This window comes from Lepisosteus platostomus, chromosome 5 (genome assembly GCF_059453375.1).
Source record: "Lepisosteus platostomus isolate fLepPlt1 chromosome 5, fLepPlt1.hap1, whole genome shotgun sequence".
NCBI lineage: Eukaryota > Metazoa > Chordata > Actinopteri > Semionotiformes > Lepisosteidae > Lepisosteus > Lepisosteus platostomus.
This window is the reverse complement of record NC_142615.1, coordinates 10764782-10785305: the sequence shown is the minus strand read 5'-3', so window position 1 is coordinate 10785305 and position 20524 is coordinate 10764782. Positions and strand designations below refer to the sequence as shown.

The 20524-nt window shown below is 42.4% G+C and overlaps 4 non-coding genes across 4 annotated transcripts; all 4 read right to left on the bottom strand.

Annotated features, from left to right (window-relative positions):
- Positions 1-4364: 4364 nt before the first annotated feature.
- Positions 4365-4436, bottom strand: trnaw-cca (transfer RNA tryptophan (anticodon CCA)). Its single transcript has one exon. It is a non-coding gene; the product is annotated as a tRNA-Trp (tRNA).
- A 2445-nt stretch (positions 4437-6881) lies between these two features.
- trnal-uaa (transfer RNA leucine (anticodon UAA)) lies at positions 6882-6964 on the bottom strand. The gene has a single exon. It is a non-coding gene; the product is annotated as a tRNA-Leu (tRNA).
- Positions 6965-19894: 12930 nt separating this feature from the next.
- Positions 19895-19967, bottom strand: trnav-aac (transfer RNA valine (anticodon AAC)). The gene has a single exon. It is a non-coding gene; the product is annotated as a tRNA-Val (tRNA).
- Positions 19968-20076: 109 nt separating this feature from the next.
- On the bottom strand, positions 20077-20149 carry trnaf-gaa (transfer RNA phenylalanine (anticodon GAA)). Its single transcript has one exon. It is a non-coding gene; the product is annotated as a tRNA-Phe (tRNA).
- Positions 20150-20524: the final 375 nt, after the last annotated feature.

Here is a 20524-nt window from a genome sequence, read left to right as displayed (position 1 = left end):
TAGCGCGTTTTTTTAACTCCCTGGCAGAAACGGGCTTTCATACATTTCAATTAGTCTGATCAGTGTAGGACAAGTTAATGTAGAACCATTGCTATGTCTGTCTCTTGTTTGTATATAAATGAATGTCTTTGACAACTTAATGTTAGTTTTTAATTTAGTTTTACGATGTAGGTCATGCGTTAACATATGCAGGAGCATACAAAATGTCTCCCTCCTGATTCAGCTCATGCTCCATAGGAGAGAAGCGATTCCTCCTGCTTCTCGTACAACCATATCAGAACAGAAGCCCGTGTCACCCGGCTCTGATTTAAGAGCAACTCACATCTTTAGCCCCTTTTTTATTCGTGATCATAATTTTCTAAAGTTATGATCAATATTGAACTTTTTCTAAATAAAACGACAATAATCAAACATACAAAGTATTAGGAGTTGACAGGGTGCCCCTTTGGAATAGTCGTCAGAAAATGTGAGAAAAGGAAAGTTACCTAAGCTCTCACACACAGCATTAGAGATTGGAATCTGATTGTAAAAAAAAAAAACTACCTGTCTCCCCTTCATTTAACGGTGCTGTTGTTTTTATTTTACATGTTGTTAGCATTTTAATGAATTGTTAAAAGATTGATACACAAATCGCTAAATAAGAAAACGTAAAAACCCAACTGTAAGCAGTTGACCATTCATATTCCTGAATTTTAAATCCCTGTGTTTATCTGTGTCCAAGTGCCTGGTGCAGCTATTTTGAAAGCAGAGTCTATGATTTATTGCGGAAGCGCATTTTTGCCACCCAGGAAAAAAATCTTAATTAATAAATACCAAATTATCTCCTAATTACGAGATAGCAACGATGTCATTTGTGTGTATGAACAACCTGTTACATTTGCAATGGCAGTACCTACAGGCTATCAAAAGGTTTGCTGGCACTGTGGGTTTAGTTTTCCTGACAACGTGCATGCTGAGAAATGCGCACGGACTGACTTTCTTCTCGCAATGAAAATGTTACCGTTTGTACCTCATGTAAACACAGTTCTAACCATTAGCACACTCATATATATCCTGAATCAAGAACGAATGTGACCTAGAATCCATTGTACCGCTTCAAACTGAAAGTCAGATATGTAGTCTCAAACTACATAACTCAGGATTTTTTTTCCCTTGATGGCAGCATTGGCTTGTGTTATTTAGATTCAACCACTGAAGAGGTTGGTTTTGTGTTTTTAGCTATTGAACATAACTGGTAAGTTTAAGTCAGTTCTTGTAACTCTTTCCGCTCGAAAGCGCTGTATTAATACCGGCGCACCTGTCTCCACAGGAAAGTTATTGCTGTTCCCAAACCAATGTACTGCAGCTTGTGGCCACGTGTTCCTGCTGTCAGCATGTGATACCATGTTCTTCCACCGCTAGAAATATTACTGCTCTAGTACAGGAGTAAAAAAGGAAACAAATGAAAACACCGTTTAGAAAAAACACACACGTCTCAGGCCTTAACCATGACAAGGATGGGATTTGAACCTAGACGAGCAGAGTACAATGGATTAGCAATCCAAAAAGTGACTCCTGTTTAATTTTCTTTTCGCTTGCTCGATTTGTAGTACGCTCCTCAATCCTTACAACCGATAAACAAAACGGCTTCATGTGCCACAGCATTCTGCTGCAGGTACGGGTTGCACCGTGTATTAGGCGAACCCGAATGGAATATTTCAAATATGTGAAGAATTTCATGAAACCTGAAAAAAGAAGATCACAGCCAATGTCAACAGTTCAGGGCCTGTAGGTAGCTTCAACAGAACAAAACGATCTGAAGCCGCAATAATTTCAGAGTGTATTGTGACACTCTAACCATGCTGTTGCTATTACTGCTACTTCTGCTGCAGTTGCTTTAAACTCTACTCAGCGGGCAAGTAAAGTTGTACAAAAAATAGACTACTTTGAGCCGTCCAAATTCCATTATGTGAATTTAAGCTTTTTTTTTATTAATAACAGCATGAGTAATACAATGCATGCTCAGAAACGTTACTTATAAGCTTATGAAGCAACAGTGTTTCGACAATTTGCGGTCTTCAAAAAGTAAACGCTGAAGTTTTTATACTTCCTTGTGAGCAGATCACCTTTGATTTAGAAAAGGAAAACTTACTCCCCTGTTGCTTTCATTGCAATATCTGAATCGAGACCCAAGCGCTAAGAAAGCTGAAAAACGCAGAAGTAATAAACCCGATTTTAATTTAGATACACATTTTCTAATGCAGCCTTCATTACAAGACACTCTATTTCTCGAAAGCGTCTTATGTAAAAAAGAGGAAAACGAAAATATATGGATGACAATATTTAAAAGATGAAGATTTTACTTTTGAGAAATTGTCATTTTATGTATCTAGATGCTTTTCAACCGCTGTTTTTAGAACCTTGCTGTGCTTCCTGAATCATTTTAAGTGTTATAAACTGGGTGTGGAGATAGCGATCACTTTGTAGAGCAGTTGATAGGCTGGAGCTGTTCAGACTACTCTTGTTATTTCTCAAACGCTTCCATCATTTTTCTTTCATGCTAGGACGCGAGTGTGTACATGTGTTTGGTTTTCGTTTCACTGATTCTCATTGAAGATTTGGGAATTAACGAAGAAAGAATCAGTAACCAGGAAGGCAGAAGCTTTGGTTCTCAACGATCTTGAAGACGCCCATGTAGAGCAGCGTGTGATGGTTTGTACTACAAAAGACCAAGTGCTCAGTGACGTCTGCGTTTACCGTTGAAACTTTTCATCTCAGGTGCAAAAGCAGTTGTGTTAAACATAGCTGAGTGGTGCAGCAGAAGCGTCCTGGGTCCATAACCCAAAGATCAATGGATCAAAGCCATCCTCTGCTATATATGTTTAATGCACGACTGATAAGCACACCATCAGTTTAATGACGTGCATTGAAACTGATTTCTTCTCTCGTATGTGCAAACTTCACACTTAGGGTGCTCTTTAATCTTTACAAATATGCAGATGCCCAAATGTTTCTTTTGTTGTTCTGACATCTTTTATAGATTCCTCAAATCCTTCAAATGAACATCCATATCAGCACAGTTATGTTTATATCTTTTAAAATTAAAGTACATACAACAAAAATATCAATGTACATTTGTACTGTGCTCATTTAATAATGATTGTCGAGTTCTCCGACAACTCTGTGTTATAATTTTAAAACATTTTTGCTAAGGATACACAACGGGTGTATAAGGCATTCTAACTACAGCCAGCTGAAGATAAAATTCCACACGTGAAAATGGTTTCACGCACATTTCCTGCAAAGTTCAAGAGGGCTTTTAGCGGAGATTATGTTTACATCGAAACAATCCGAAGCGCGTCCCTGACCACCAGCCCTTTGTATAACAGCTGTACAAAGACACTCCCGTGCATAAGGAAATGTTGTGTTTAACAGAAGTGAGTTAACATGATCCGTGACCTAATTTACCAGAACAAATACTCACCCAGCAAGGTCTGCTTTACTACAAGAGAGAAGTAGAGTGAAAGACGTGATCATTTCACGCTGTTGTGGAACAAAACGCTTTTTTCTTGGAATTCTAAATCAATTAGAAATTCAGAGCGACACATAAAGGCTTTGTCTGCTTAAAAGTGATGATTTTTAAAAACTGATAAAAATGTAGAAAACACGTTTCTCACGTAGAAATTTAAGATGGGGGTGGAGTATTACTAGGAGCGGCGCTGAACTCACCATGGTGCAATTCATTTACGTGACGGGCTGGTGGTTTAATGGATAACGCGTCTGATTTCGGTTTATTAGATTGTCGATTCGACTTCTACCGGGGTTGTGTGATTTAAATCAGGCTCCTCAGAAATAGATGTCCGTTATGTAAATGAACCGCACCTGAAAGCAAACGTTGGGTCTGGGTTCCTTTCTTTCCTACATGAAATAGCAAATCGTTACAAAATAAAAACACCAACTAATGTCCAATGGCGTTAGTCATTTAAGTAAACATGAATATACTGTAAGGTCTTGGTACATGGGAGTGGATTTCAACCACAATTAAAAAAGGGCAAATTATAATTACAGGCTTCAGACACTTTTTCAAACAAAAGAGACCAAACACTCCCTAACTTTCAGGTTTGCTTGAACCTGTAACAAAAAAGGGGTCTGAAGCTTCCATTCTCTGATGTCACTGTCTCTAAAGCCGGGCGTGATGTTTCGCGGATATGCAATGTGCCTTTTCTCTTGTCGTGTTCATGATGATTCGCTGCATAAGCTCCTGATTGGGTGTTTTGTACTGCGCTGTTACTTCGTTCAGATTACCTATGTGGTGTACAGATAAAACCCGACTGCGTGGTGTAATTTCCGGGTTCGGCACCAGCAGCGCCTGCAAACTCCTCAGCTGACCTCGACGTGATTTGAACACGCAACCTTCTGATCTGGAGTCAGACGCGCTACCATTGCGCCACGAGGTCACTCGCCACAAGTGCTTTTAATTCCCCCAAAGAGAACAATCAGCATCCCTGAAAAAGATTTTTTTTCATTCTCTCCTGTGAGGAGCGCCGCTCTTCCAACGAGAGACTCTTCTTCCCAGACCACAGAATATTCTTTCCGCCCGGCTCTCTCACAGAGAGCAGACACACCGTCTCCACTGATGTGTTTACTACATCTATAGATCTGACCCCCTACAGCCCCGATATTCCTGGACAGGATATTTACCACCAGCCTCGTGAACGTCTCATCTTGACCTCTCCCAGGAGGAGCACAATTAACACAGAATCCTCTCTCCATTTAGCAAATAACAAAAAACACTGTTTACCTGTCAAGACAGAAAACCAGGCTGCTGCAGGTGAGGCTTAAACTCACAACCTCGGCATGAGTCCACTGAATATGTCATTTTACATGGCCTGAACCAGGAAAGAGATTGGAAGTCAAGAAGTTATGGTTTTTTTTTAATACTTGCCTACTCTTTTAATTTTTCGGTCAAATATTTTATTTGGGAGTACTTTCAATTGATGTTAATCCTAGTCCCGATGCACGATTCTGGGCCATGGTGCATCTTGAATAATGTTCTTATAGGCTTCAGTTTGGAAAAGTGCGCTCTTCAGAAGCTACCGAAACCGCTAATGGTTACATAACACAATGCAAAAGGAACGTTCGGGTTTGAAAAAGAATATTACTTGCTATGAATACAAACACTGTTACAGCAGGCGTGTTAGGGCTATTTTAGCTTAGATCATCAATTCATCTTACATTTCTTCTCCATCTATATCAACAGCGTCATCGCTAGTGAGCCCTAAAGGCAGGTCCTGGCAATACAATCTTCTTTAGAAAACATTTTTAAAACTATTTCCACTACCATACATAAAGTAAAAGATTCCGATTGCACGCAACTAATAAATTATCTTTTCCAGGGGCGTTGTAGCTAGATGCAAATTACAATCGAAAATATCAGTATCAGCTTTAATATTTTCTTTTGGATCCACAGGACGATCAGCATGAGCCATCAAAGAGCCTGTAGTGGCAAGAAGTTTAAAAGCACACAAGTGATCTGTCTTTGGTCAAAGGAATTGCTGGAGCAGTAGGACACAGAGCAATATCTAGCAGCTGTAGACGATGTTCGGGGAAGAGATAATTCTGTTTTCAGCACAGGGAGTGAGAATGAGTTCAGTCCGGCTCCCAGCAGAATCCATTCTGGTTTGGTTACTATCAGACTGTGCGTCTGAGGCTCTTTAAATCGCAACGTGAAAAAAAAAGAACAAAAAACATTTGCTCACATCTTGTGATTTCCACAAGAGGAAGAGAAGATATCACTTTAAAAAAAATCAGAACTGAAGATTTGGATCCGGGACCTCATACTTGTCAAATGATTAAAATAATAATTATGAAAATATCAGGTTGTGTTTCTGCAACATATCGTGCACAGTATGCCATTTATTTCTAAAAATACAGTAGATTGTACTTAATAAAAATGTACAATTCACCGCTGGTATAAACAGATGTGTGCTGTGTTTGCCTTTGTAAGCATTTGTTTAAAAAATAAGTTCACAATACGATAAAAAACACAGAAAGCACAAACGTAATAATATAATGATACAAAATCAATACCAAATCATAAAGCCAATTAAGTACCTATCCTTTGAAAACAGTGACATTTGTATCTACTTTTGAATTACAAATCAGACAGCATAGTCCCTTAATTCACAGATAAGACATTTGCCAAAACAAGACAACCAGATGTTAGCTGAATTCGGAACAACAGCCTCTGCTTCATCGTTTATTGAGCTTTTGATCAACGTCTGAGTGAAAAAGATTCGCTATTTTAACTATTTAATTAAAGTTCACAAAAGCACCTTTCTTCGAGCTGTAGTTGAAACAGCAACTTAAGGATTCCTAACTGTTTCTAATACAGTCAGCCGCGCTACCAACTGAGCTATCGAAGGGATTTAAAGTGCTCCTCTCTGGCACATATTGCCCAATGTAGTGAAATATTCCGGGTACTTAAATTCCAGTTCGACATCAAGTTTCCAACTCGTTTCCTTGGTCTTGTTTACCTTGAATTTAAGCCACAAACCAGGATTCTACTGTATAATCTTCCGGGGATGTTACAAAATGTTTGATGGGGCATCAATCATTACAGGCGGAAATTCACTCCTTTTTTTTTCTCGACGCATCATATTAAACATTTCATTTGGATCGAGAAGAGGATCACCATGAGAGACAGAACAAACTGTTTGATTCCGTCTTTATTGGGAGCTGTATCACAGCTAATGCATGTAAAGCCTTCAGTATGCGATAGTGAGAGCTCAGTTATGCCAGGGAGTGGGAGTAAAGAGAACTGAACTGAAATTTATTAAATTCATATTTAAATAGAGTGTAAATCATCAAAGTGTTCTGTCACTTAAAACTTATTACAACACTACCAGGAGTGGGGATTGAACCCACGTGGACATTTGTCCATTGGATCTTAAGTCCAACGCCTTAACCACTCGGCCATCCTGGTCTACAGCAATATGCTTTTCAGTTGTTTAACATTTAAATATGATTCAGTAATTAAAAAAAAATTAAACCACGAAACCTCTTAGAGTTGCGAGAATACTTCCTTTGTGTATAAAATACATTGTGAATGCTTTCTCAGCCTTTACTTTTTCGTTTTTATGACATTTTTTTGACCGAGCACGAATATTCTTTTGTCCATATCTTCACAATGGAAGCACAGAACGCCGTCAAACCAAATGCATTTTAAAGACCAAGACTTGTGGATATTTCCACAGCCGCTACATCAAACTATCAGTGGGCTAATTATCTTTTTTTAAACCTCCGGTTTTTCATCGATGCGTAATTACGCACTTACTGGAACCTGGAGGACCACTGTGTACAGACGTTCACAACGTGAGAAATACTGTTCAATACAGCTTTGTGCGAATAACCCGTATATGACCATAGGAAGCAGAACAGCGCAGTCTCCAATTACCCAGACTGTAAGCACAGGAATAAAGCTTTGTTTGATTTCTGAAACCCTTCCTTTACGCCCTGTTTTCATTCAGGTAAGGGTCAACTATATTGACAATACTACTGACAGCAGGAAGATTAAAATATTCTTTACTCAGCAGCTCATTAAAAACAGCTCCCATGATGTTCAAACCGATTTTTTACACAGAACACTGACACAGCTTTGCGTTCTGAATCTCTTTTTCTCATGCTTTTATTTAATATGGCACAATGCACTGGGATAGGGGTATTCTGTTCACAAACCAATAGCATTTAAATCACAGCACCCAGAATGCTGCAAGTAAGTGTTTTGCACACTAAGCAGGTCTTCTGACTTTTCCCAGCTTTGTTTTGGGTTGTGGAACCTTTATATTTTATGAATTTCTGAAGATAACACTACAGGTAATACACTGGAACAGGTGGGTCTTCTTCATGGCTCAATAGTGTAGTGGTTTGATGGGTTTACTTAGACAATTATTAATTGTAACAGTAATCACGAGGTTGTTCGTTGTAGCTTTTAGAAAATCAATCGTCAGAACAACTAACAATGCACACACACGGGTTCAATACACGAGATACATGTATTAATATAAATTGTGCACCAAAGATATACTAGTCTGCCTGGATACGAGCAGCAGACCTTACTGTGAGGGTTATCAATATACAAGGTACTTAATCTCGAAGAGATGCAAACACAAAGAGATACACAACAGAGAATATATTTCAATATATATCGTTCGGTTACCAAATCGCTAACCAGTGTTATTACCCACTGTTACTCTAAACTCGGAAGTAAATACATTACTCATGAATTAAATTGATAACAACTTGTGTTGAGGTACAATTGAATTCTCGAGAAGCAATGTAGAACATGGGGTTTACTTTTCCACTGTGTATGGATTTGGAATCTCCCGGCACGAACACCAAACCAACCAGTCAAGGTGCAGCTCGGAGTAGGACGGGCGGAGAAATCTGACTGCGGCGCGCAGGGCAGTCGTTGCTCCGAGGGGATCTACCAGCAGTCCGGCTGGCTAGTAGAAAGTCTCTATGCACAGAGTATGACCGCGAGTCCTCACAAGTCACTCTTTTGCCTGGGAAGAAACTGGTTAGTTCCCGGTCCAGCGCTGCTTCTGAATAAGCTATTCAGGTTGTCGACGAGGGTCCAACTGTAGGCTGCCGTTGATCAAGCGGAGCATTCACGTTGGTAGAATTCTGAGTACGTACGGGATCCTCGGCCTTGCGCTTAGAACAAAGTCCAAGTCCTTTTGCAGACAACAGCAGTTGTCACGTGATTGTCTCTGAGGATGCACGAAAATGGCCAAGGAGAGCCCCGATCTGAGCTTGCGCACCCTTTTTGACCAAGACCCAGGTGTGGGCTGATTGGTTGAGAGTTCGGTGGGCATTGGAGACCCACATGGTATTACCACGCCCTGCCAGTCCCTGATTGGTTGGTCAAGATGAGATATAAGTCACTTACTCTTGATACTTAGGAATGCAGTCCAGATGTCCATTCGGCACTCTCTAGACTGATAGGCGCCAATGGATGACCATTGATCATGATAGCCAGGCTTAGCTAAGTGCATCCCCGTCTGGGAGCTTGTTCCTTATCAAAAGAAAACATCTTAAATCAGCCTGCATGAATACTTTCTCTGTGGCTGCACCACAGAGATGGAGGGTGAGATGGGGCCTCCTTTAGGACAGCATACCAACGCTTAATTCTGTCTTATTAACAAGCATTGCCCCTGCAATAGCAATTCAAATACAACAGCCACACTGCTTAAACCATATGTTTTACACACCAGACAGGCCCCCTAACCTCATACAACCTTGCTGTGGCTGTGACCCCTTTCTTTATTTTTTTATGATTTTCTGAAGGTAACACTTCAGGTAATACATTGGGATAGGTGGGTCTTCTTCATGGCTCAATAGCAATTCAAATACAACAGCCACACTGCTGAAACCATATGTTTTACACACCAGACAGGCCCCCTAACCTTATACAACCTTGCTGTGGCTGTGGCCCCTTTATTTATTTTGTAATGATTTTTTCAATATGGCACCATTACACAGCCGGTACATGGGAATAGGGGGGTGGTATTCACGAGTCAATAGCTCTTCAAGCACAACAGCCACAGTGCTGCAACCAGGTGTTTTACACACCAGACAGGCCCCCTAACCTTATACAATCTTGCTGTGGCTGTGTCCCTTTTCTTTATTTTTTATGATGTTTTCAATATGGCACCATTAGACAGGCGGTACATGGTGATAGGAGGGTGCTATTCACGAGTCAATAGCTCTTCAAGCACAACAACCACAGTGCAGCAACCAGGTGTTTTACATCAGACATTCCACCTAACCTTATACAACCTCGCTTTGAGTTGTGGAACATTTCTTTATTTTTTAATGATTTTTTTACTGTAATCAAGTGTTGTGCTCATTAATAATAATAATAATAATTGCTTACACTTATATAGTGCTTTTCTGGACACTCCACTCAAAGCGCTTTACAGGTAATGGGGACTCCCCTCCACCACCACCAATGTGCAGCATCCACCTGGATGATGCGACGGCAGCCATAGTGCACCAGAACACTCACCACTATCAGTGAGGAGGAGAGAAGAGAAATGTAGCCAATTCAAAGAGGGGGATTATTAGGAGGCCATGATTGGTAAGGGCCAATGGGGATATTTGGCCAGGACGCCGGGGTTACACCCCTACTCTTTTCAAGAAACGTAATGGGATTTGTAATGACCACAGAGAGTCAGGACCTCAGTTTTACATCTCATTCGAAGGAAGGCGCCTGTTTACAGTATAGTGTCCCCGTCACTATACTGGGGCATTAGGACCCACATGGACCGCAGGGTGAGCGCCCCCTGCTGGCCCCACTAGCACCTCTTCCCTCAGGAACCTTAGTTTTTCCCAGGAGGTCTACCATCCAGGTACTGACCAGGCTCACACCTGCTTAGCTTCAGTGGGTTGCCAGTTGTGAGTTGCAGGGTGATATGGCTGCTGGCCATAATCAGCAGCCTTCAGTACTGAAGCAGGTGTGAGCCTGGTCAGTACCTGGATGGGAGACCTCCTGGGAAAAACTAAGGTTGCTGCTGGAAGAGGTGCTAGTGGGGCCAGCACCACCATTAGGCAGGCCTCCTGACCTTTCAAAGTCATGCTTTGTTGTGTGAAACTTTAATTTTTTGAACATGGCAACTTCCACCGAGATGGGTGGGGGGTGTCGGGGTGCTCTTCAATAGCTTTTTCATCTATACACACAAACGGATGTAACCAAGACACTCAGAACCTGTCACGCAGGGGCTGACTGCTGAGGATAGGGATCCAATGCGGTGCCCTTGGTAGGGTTGGCACGAGACGCAGGCGTAGTCGGAGTAAACAGGCAGGGGTCCGAGTCCGGGAAGGCGTATGTCGAAGAAAACTCAGTCTTCACTCAGGTTGGGAGATTGTCAACAGAGATCTTTAATACAATCAGCTGAAGGGGAGCATATCACAGAGAAAGGGTTTCCCCTAGCACTCAAGACATGCTCACTGGACTGAAGTTATACTTTCCTTTTTTATACATTAAAAGTAGGCAATACTTTAACATATCAAAGGAACATACAGGGAAAGGGGCAGTGTCAGAAGTCAAACAAACAGGACAGGGGGGTGCCATTTGGCATCCTACAATCTGTTTCAATTTTCTCTGGTTGAATGGGTGTGAGGAATCACAGGCTTTAGTTTGCACCTAAGACAGTGGTCTTAGGTGCGAACAGAAAACCTTTCCCACGCATAGTCAGTGTCCTGACCTTTTGACTCGGTCTTCCACATGTAGCACAGGCGTAGGCACAGAATCGACAGGCGAAAGTGTAGTCGAGGGACTGGCAGGGGTCGGAGTCCGGGAAGGTGTAGAAGTTGCGTCGGTGTGGATTCAGAAGGCAGAGGCGTAAACGAAGAGACAGGCTGGGGTCAGGATACGATAAAGCGTAAAACAGGCGAAGGTACAAAATCGAGTGGCTAAAGCGGTAGTCGGAAAAGCGGGGTCGAGGTCCAGGGGAGAAGTCGTAGTAAGGCAAAGGTGTAGTTAGTACGTAAGCTCTGGGAGAGAATCTCAATCGTGAGCAATGACCGGGGGGCAGATGAGGGTTTAAGCAGAGGACTGATTGACACGTGCACGTTTGGTACGGGGAGAGCTCGTAAGAATGCGGGAGCGCTTGCCTGCGTGAGGGAGATTCGTGGCAAAACCAACAGAATCAACCTGAACTCACAGAAAAACAAGAATGCCCCCGAGACACCTGCACCCCCCCCGGACCACTCTGGTATCAACACCCCCAAACCCATCCATACCAGCTAACAAGACTCAGAATCGGTGCAACCCTCCAACCTGGATCAAGAGCAGGATGGGACAAGAACCTGCACCACAGGCCCAATGGGCTCAGAGCTGGGGGACATACAGATGCAGCCATTCAAAATGCGTGGGCGATACCGCATTATTTTCCGGTACGCTGTACGCAGTCTACCGCAAGTTACCATTAAATACCGCGAGTTACTGGTAAATACCGCTAGTTACCGTAAATTCTCCTATAATATGACAAGCAAAATAATAGTATCGGGAATTTCGGCAAGGTGGAGCTAATAAACTCAACCTCTCATGTTTGAGCTGTGGCCATCAAAGTCTTTAACGAAGGTATTACTAAAAGTATTAATAATGAATGACCTTGGACAAGCTGTAAGTATAAACTCAAAGTATTGCCCTGGTCAACATTCTTTTTTTCAAAAGTAACACCACAGCATTTCGCAATCACGCATTTGTTTCCAATCATGCAAAGTACAGTAATTTTTGAGAATCGATTCACCATGCCTTTCACATGCTCATAAAAGAGATTGATTTAGGAACATAAACATATTACTGTATGAAAACTGTACTGTATACAGTATGTATATGTATATTTAATGTCTTAACTGTGCCCGTTTAAGTATTGAATATTCATATCTAATTTTACCACTGAAGGGAAATCTTAGTAGCTGAGCATAAAAAGAATAGGAGCATACTGCAACGCGTGTGAAGGCCATAAACGATATTAATTTTGGAACATAAACATACAGAATATGGCTGGTCTCGGTACTTTAAAGAAAACATACACGAAAGATGGTTTCATTATGACCAGAATCGGTCTTGAGATATTTTTAACTTGATTTACAGTATTTGAGAGGTATGTCTTAACACCGATTCTACAGTACGTAAATACTGCTCACGTATGTTTCTAGGTTTATATTATGCATTTCATACGGTCAAATTACTTTTGAGAAACTAATAAGAAGCGCGAAACGGTATGCCCAGGGCGTTTTAGTTTATTTTTACTGGAACTCTGCTTTAACAATGTCGCCGTGGATTGATTAGAGATATCAAGTACATACAAGTAATTTTTTAAATGTTGTAGTTCGTCTTGTAAAAATGTTACGAGTACATCATCTATCAACAATTACACAGGTTCTGTTTCCATATTGCGGATTTTGGTTACGTAATATGATTTTCTAAATTTCACGTTGTGAATATATGATTTGGGCAAACAGAGCCGCAAAGAAGTACATTATGGGTTGTTGTTTTTTTTTTTGCAGTTTTATCTAGAACAAGCGATGCTTAAACCTTTGTCTGATTCTTGTGAAACTATCCACACGACAGTTACAGTACCTAGGAGTTGACTTCAGTGATGTCACTGATGGGATGTTTCTAAAAATCCTTCCTCTGTAAAACGTCTTCTCTAGTTGTCCTGCATATGTATTCGGTAATGAAGCTGTGTGTTCTGTCATGGAAATATAACTATCAAGGAAGCCACAAAAGAGAGTTCTCACCTGAGTAAGGTCTTTATTTCAATATTGCAATATTGGGAGCCCTGTGGAGACATCACTCCTGCTCTTTGCTCAGTTCGTTTGTGACCTTTTTACAGTGGGAAGCATGAATTCAGGACACCTGGCACCCCCTCCACCTGAGCGAACACCACTTCTTTTTCCTGTCTTTCACCAGAATCCAGTCTCCTTATTCATGCATTAGTTCCTACAGCACAGGTAAATCCCTGTGGGCTGGAGCCCAGCATTTTTCTTAGGGTTTTTTTTTTACAAGATTGGTCAACAGCTGGGTCACCTAAACAGCTGTCTATCACCCTAATAGAGAATGGCCTAAAACTGTGATTATAGCGAGGAGCATACAGTTATTTCCATTCTAATACATCTGAGTTACACTCAGACTGAAAGCAGGGCTATTTACCCATGCCAATAAACCTAAATAATCACCTCTATCAAAGGGGATTACTCCCATGAGCATCTTTTATAGCATTACAATCCCAACATGAGCTCTGGTTATTATTTGTGGCTGACTGATAAAGTATTGATTCCATATCCCCATTTTATGTAAAGTAAAGCTCCTTACACTTAACAGGTACACTGTCGCCCCTCCTCAGGAAGCTCAACAAACACAGAAACAGTGACAATATAATAATTAATGTTCACTCAGTCTCTGGTGCAGTGGTTCGGTGTCGGCGCAATGCGTAGATCCAGCGATCTCATCCTGTCACTCAGATGGCAGAGTCGGTAGTCAGTTGCACTTGATATGGTCCTTCCCAGCAGGGTTGCAACATCTGGCAGGGTATATCTTCCTCACCACACCCACTCGCCAGGTATCAGGTCGTGTCTTCCCTCTACTGGAGGTCTCCAAGTGTCCAGCACCTGTTCACCAGCCCCGTGCACCACTTCAATTAACAACCTACAATACTACAATAGAGAATTAGCAAATTCAACAATCCATTAGCCAAATTCATCCCTCCAGGAAGTTTCGTTGATTGGCCTGTGATGATATCAAACAGGCTCTATTACACAGTTCTGTTTGATCCAGCCCGCATCCCATGGCGCTCCTTCAGTCTGATGTCTAGTCGATCTTTTAGAGTTCTGTTCCTTCATTCCACTGTTCCAGCAGACTGAGGGTGATCTCAGTCCATCTCACCCCGAATAATCCAGCCACAGCCTGTCCCTTGATCATAATACAAGCGGTAGGTCAGTGCCCACCGAGGGCTTATCTCCATCATCAAGTGTTTGGTAGACACAGAGGCAGTGACAGCAACCCACTGGGAAAACAGATTATAAGAGCCAAGGTTTCCCTTTACAAATGTAAATTGTAAACATTTGCTACTGCATGAAAGGTTTCTCAGGAGCAGGCCGTTTGAGCTGTAGCACCTGCACCTGAACTGTAGTTGAGTTCCTTTGATAAGCATCACATTGAGATACCACATAAGTGGCTACTGCTTCAAACACGGTCCCCACCCAGGTTTGGGTAACCAGCACACCATTTGACTCGCACCCAGGTGTCCAACTGAGTGCATTTGTCGAGCTACAAAGGGCATTAGGCTGTGAGGGCATGCAGGGCGTCCAGTGTGCTGGCAGCACCACACACTTTTCTAACCATGTCCTTTTCTCTGCTTTAGAGGCCTCAGCCTGAATATCCTGTAGCTGTCCCCTTTTCACCAACAGAGGTCTCACAGGGGTCTCAGACTCCTGTTCTACCAGGACTGCGCACCTGACAGCTACATCTGCAAAGTTGTTCTCTCGAGTTACTGGAAACATTTCTTTATTATGTGATTTACACTTTACCACAGCTACTTCAGTCAGCAGCTGCAAAGCTTCTAACAGTTCAGAGACAAACCCAGCATTCTTAACTGGAGTCCCTGCCATGTTGGGGAAATCCCTATTCCTTCACTGCCATCCAAAATTGTGGCATACACCAAATGTATATATACAGTCTTTATAAATTGCTACAGTTTTCCATTTAGCATATTTACAAGTTTCAATTAAATCTTTTCATTCGGTCTGCTAGTTCTACACCAGATTATTCACAGTTTATACAGCCAGGCAGGTAGCCTGCACAACACATAAACACGGCCCCTTGGCCACCGCATCAAGGGGTCCTGAATAATAATAACCCACTAGACGATGCCTATCTCCATGCTCCTGCACCAGCACAACGGCTCACAACCCATTTCTTTCACTTACATACAGATTACATACAGATGATCTGTCTGAGGGAATCCAGTCCAGGGCCAGTGCCTGCAAGAAAGCTTGTTTCAAAACATCAAAAACGGTTTCTGCTGCAGGGGTCAAGGCAATTTTGTCTTTAGACTGCACTACCCCCCTTAAACCAATACGTCACTAGACAAGCTCGTTCTGAGAAGGCATTCACCCTGGCTTTATCATGTAGTTGGTTTTATACTCCTTTTTTTTCCTCTCAAGATCCAATACTTGGAGTAGCCCGGCCTTATGGATTCCCTCATTAGGTAAAACAATCACAATATCACATAACTCTATTGAGTTAGTTTACATAAATGCTATTTCATGCAGTAATTCCTTATAAAATGCTGCAGTCTGGGCCTAAAATAGGTCTGGGGTGTCCCCCACCCACATCAGTAGTTGAAACTGTACATATTTTCCCAAGCAGACTGTGACAGCTTATATTTGCTTTAAACACAACCCTTGCACCACTTCTCCTGTAGCCTCCTGTTACCCGTTAGAAAACTTTATATCACATCTTTATGCTGTTTTAGTCTAAAAACAGGACAGCTGTGCTCCTGTGTCCCCCAGTTACTGCACACTGTAAGATTATTTCAATCCTGAGATAAATTTAGGAAGGCTACAGAGGTGTTTACTACATTAAAACTGTTAGTTCACACACGGCTCTCGTTTCAGCTTCTGACATGGTCTTTAATTGTGAAATCAAGCCTCTTTCTTCCAATTTCTCCAAAAAACACATTTTTTTTTAGTAACTGCACACCAGCTTATTAGTAGTTTTGTCTTTGGGGTTTTATATCTCGGTATAACATGAAAGTCGCACAATAATTTCGACAAACTGGCGGCTCCCTTTTCTCCTCCTTGGGAGTCTTTTTACCTCCCATTTGCAGCGCTCGCACTTCTGCATGCATGCTTCGCGAGTTATTAAATCAAATCTGTCTCCGCTGTCCGTAATATCAGGAAAGCATAGTTGTACATTCTTGGCAACATCAGGTTTTAACCCACTCAAGTAAATTTGTTTTATTACTGTGGAAGTATCTTCATTCACTTCCTTCTCATCGGCTAACCCCGAGTATACTATCCATAAAGCTATAAACCTTTCTGTAAAATCTGAAACATCCTCACTTCCTTCTGCTGACATGCTGTTACTTTTCTCTAATCAGTTTTCGGTGGGTAATGCTCTTTCAAAAATCTCCACACTAATTCCCACCCTTCTCCTAGATTCTCTCTTAAGGCGTTCTATTTCTTCTTTTGCTGTTTCTTTTTCTGCATATATATCTTCGTTTCGTTCAGCCATTGCTTTTAGCTTTTCCATCAGAGATTTTTGCGTCTCATCTATGATATTCTGTTGAATTCTCAAATATTCCTCTAAATATTGTTTATTTTTATCCAAATGTTCATACACTTTTCTACATTCCTGTTCAGCCTAAATTCCGTCTGACATATTTCTTTTAAGTTTCACTTTGGATTAATCAAACTTTTTTTTTCTTCACACCAAACCATTTTCACGTCTCCCACGCGCCCCGCTGAATCCCCCAGTCGAGACAAACTGACGAACTATCACAATTCGGGAACACGGACCAGGTTCCAAATCCTGGCTTTAAACACACAGTTGAATCGAGTTACCATTTTCGGCTCTTCTGCGAGTACAGTTCTAGTTACTACCTTCAGCCATACTGCAGTCGTGTACCAGGATGCAACACCTGGATTTTTTCACACGGGCAGGGCGAGATGCTATTCCTTCAGCAATCCCTCCTTTTCTACCCCACCTTCACAAAACAGGCATCTAAGACACATACACCATTAACTCATTTTTCTGTTGTACTCGCTTCAGCTTCAGGAAAACCCTGAACCCACCACAGCAACATGGAGAGGACAAGGGACTTTTTAGAAAAGAGGAGTCCTTACCTCTTTTAAGAAGCGGCCGCCTAACTTTTCCTCTCCATGTCCGTGTGGTTTAATTTAGATGGATACTTCTTCATCATTTGGGTCACGTATCCGCCAATCTGCCTCCTCCTTTTTAGAGGACGTTGTAAACCTTTAGGAACAATATGATCTAGCAACAAGGTTATGTCACTGTAATTAGGCTTAAGACAATCAAGAACAAGGCGCTTGCCTTTCTTCTAAATTCTTTACGATCATCAGGCAATTTAGGAAAAGACTTAACTAATGCAAATAATTCACCAGGAGACCAATGTCAATGTACTGTACATATGCTGGAGTTCCTTCTGGACCTGGAAAAGTGCACATTGGCATTTCACAAACAAGTGGCTCCGGACCGCTTTCTAATTTAGGTGGAGACTTTTTCTTTTGAGTACACATGGCCATGACTTTAGCTGCAGCTTGCTGTTCTTTAGTTTCAAGACTAGTCTTTTTTTAAGCTTCCCATTATTTCTGTGACTCCTCTTTCCATTAAATAAGTTTTCCAATTCACTTTCTTTCCTTTCTTCTCCTTCTCTTCTAAGTTTCCCCTTCTTCAGGAAACTTCTTTTTCCTAATTCAACTTTCCTCTGTCCATTCTGATTCACTTCATAGTTCCTTCATAGTTATGGGCCCCTAATTATCATATATAAATTATGTGCAAGTTCCCTTACACCTATTACCCTAGCTTTACAGTTCATGAACATAAAACATTTTTTTTACTCTAACCCAGGCTATAATTGTTTCTCTGAATTTGTCGTACATGTACTTTTGCTGGACTGCTCGGTCCCATTTTCGTCTTTGAATTTTAATTTCCCATTTTTACCGATCGGTGCCTTACTTAGAACCTTATCACATTAACTACTCCGCAGAGCAAAAACCACACGTCTGTGTTAAGATAAGTTCTTTATATGAGTCCCAGACTCATCAAACCCGCGTGAGAACACCCCTGTGGCTCGCTTCTCAAACTATTTATTTTTAAGGATCACTTACTGGCGTCAGACAGCTGCCAATTCTCCAGACGCGTCTCTGGAAGGATAAACAGTTTATCCTCCGAGGTTCGTCCAATTTTGCTAAAATTGTCCGGGTCCGGATGGAGTTTCAGCAGCCGTTCGCGTTTAGGTTTGTGATCCCGTACGAGCCCCCAAACTGTCATGGAAATATAACTGTCAAGGAAGCCACAAGAGAGAGTTCTCACCTGAGTAAGGTCTTTATTTCAATATTGCAATATTGGGAGCCCTGCTGCCACTTCGCCAAGTGCATCAGAGACTCAATTTGTTACAAGCAGTACAGGGTTTTTATAAGACGTTGCGCTGTAAAAAAGTTCAGCACTTGGTCCCTTCTAAAACTTCCCCTTTCTCTAAGAGAAAACAGATTACATCATAGAGCGAGAGAAGAAAAACTAGATTTGTTATTCAAAGCTTATCAGTTACTTTCAGCTAATTCTAATGACCCAGACAGCATATATTGTTTTGGTACATTGTCTTCTAAACTAACCTAAACAGTGTACTTTGTTGACGAACTGTTTTCTAAAATTCTGCACGCACTGTAGCACAGCAGTTACATCCTTGAAATATATTATCTAAAAGCACCAATATATTTTTTCAAAGCTCTCTACATTTTTAAGAATCAATTTACTTATTAGATTTCCACTTCACCGGCATCATGCAAGCAAACTACATAAATATGAGAAAACACGCAAGAGAGTTGTCACTCAGAGTGTCGAAGGGTCGATGTATACTGGGGCTCAGTTGAAATGCAACGTCAGGACTTTTCCGAATTATGTCACACGAAGAGAGCACAGCCCTTTCCGCGCTGCCGCGTGTGTCTCGGTAACTCGCTGTGATCGTATAGTGGTCAGTACTTTGCGTTGTGGCCGCAACAACCCCGGTTCGAATCCGGGTTACGGCAGAATAGGGGTGTCTGCTTTTACTACTCGCACGAATGAAGGCAAAAAAAAGCCAATCGATGTGAACGAACGGCGCTTTACAGAGGAGTACTGCCTGACTGGATCGTTGATGAACGACAGAGGCCACTCCGACCTCTTCTCGGTTTTCTTCAATGACTTACTAAGCATCTTCTTCACATTCGCCCATGCAGGGGAAGCCAGTTACACCAAAGCAAACGCAGGAAAGTGCATTTCAAGCAGAGACCAGGAGGGACTTGTTTACACCGAGAGTGGGCGGAGAATGGAACAATGCGCCCAGCCCTGTTGCTGGAGCCGATTCTTGATGAGCTCTTGGGCTCACTAAGAGGCCCCCGCTGGATGCTAATCTTTCTGTTGTTCTTGCAGGTCCTGCGCTGCTTTTGAGCCGACAGAGCTCGTCCTGGTCTGTCGGCACAGCCCAATTGCAAATGATCGGCTCCGTGTACAGAAGGAACGTGCGTTTGGTACAAGAGTGCACGAAGGCACCGGAAATACATTGGGAACAAATGACCGGTCGCTCAAGACCTCTGTGAAGTACAGGAGCGTGCAAAACGAGGCTGTTTCCGCCCGGTCTCGAACCGGGGACCTTTCGCGTGTTAGGCGAACGTGATAGCCGCTACACTACGGAAACCTGCGGGGACCGCTGCTGGTGTCTCGCTTGCGTTTCGGGCTGAGAAAGGGACGCGTCACTTTAGGAAGGGGGCGCTGGAGAGAGGAACAAAGGGCGCGATGAAACAAAATGCCGAAACCCGGGAACGAACCAGGGACCTTTAGATCTTCAGTCTAACGCTCTCCCAACTGAGCTATTTCGGCGGTGCGCAAAGCCCACAGCCACCTGCTCCAGCCTTCCTGTGTTGTGGCATGAGCGCACCAAGAGTAGCGGGAGAGTGTTGCAGGAACGTCACTCAGAAGGAAAGCCACCCAGCTGCGCCCTCTGAGCTCTGTCCAGCGCATCTTCCTCGCATGGACTCCTGCCTGCGACGGGCAGGAAACAATTAGCAAGAACAGAACGACACCCCATGGGTGTCTCATGACCGCACCTTAGGTTGTGACACGTGCAGGTGTGAGGGGTTGCCGGGCTACTTTGGAGCAGAGCTTGGGCGGAGGGGGGGCGGGAAAGCAGACAAAGAGGTGACACCTCAAGGTCTGCACGATCACAGCTCTCCGCCGCCCCAGGCTTCCGCTCGA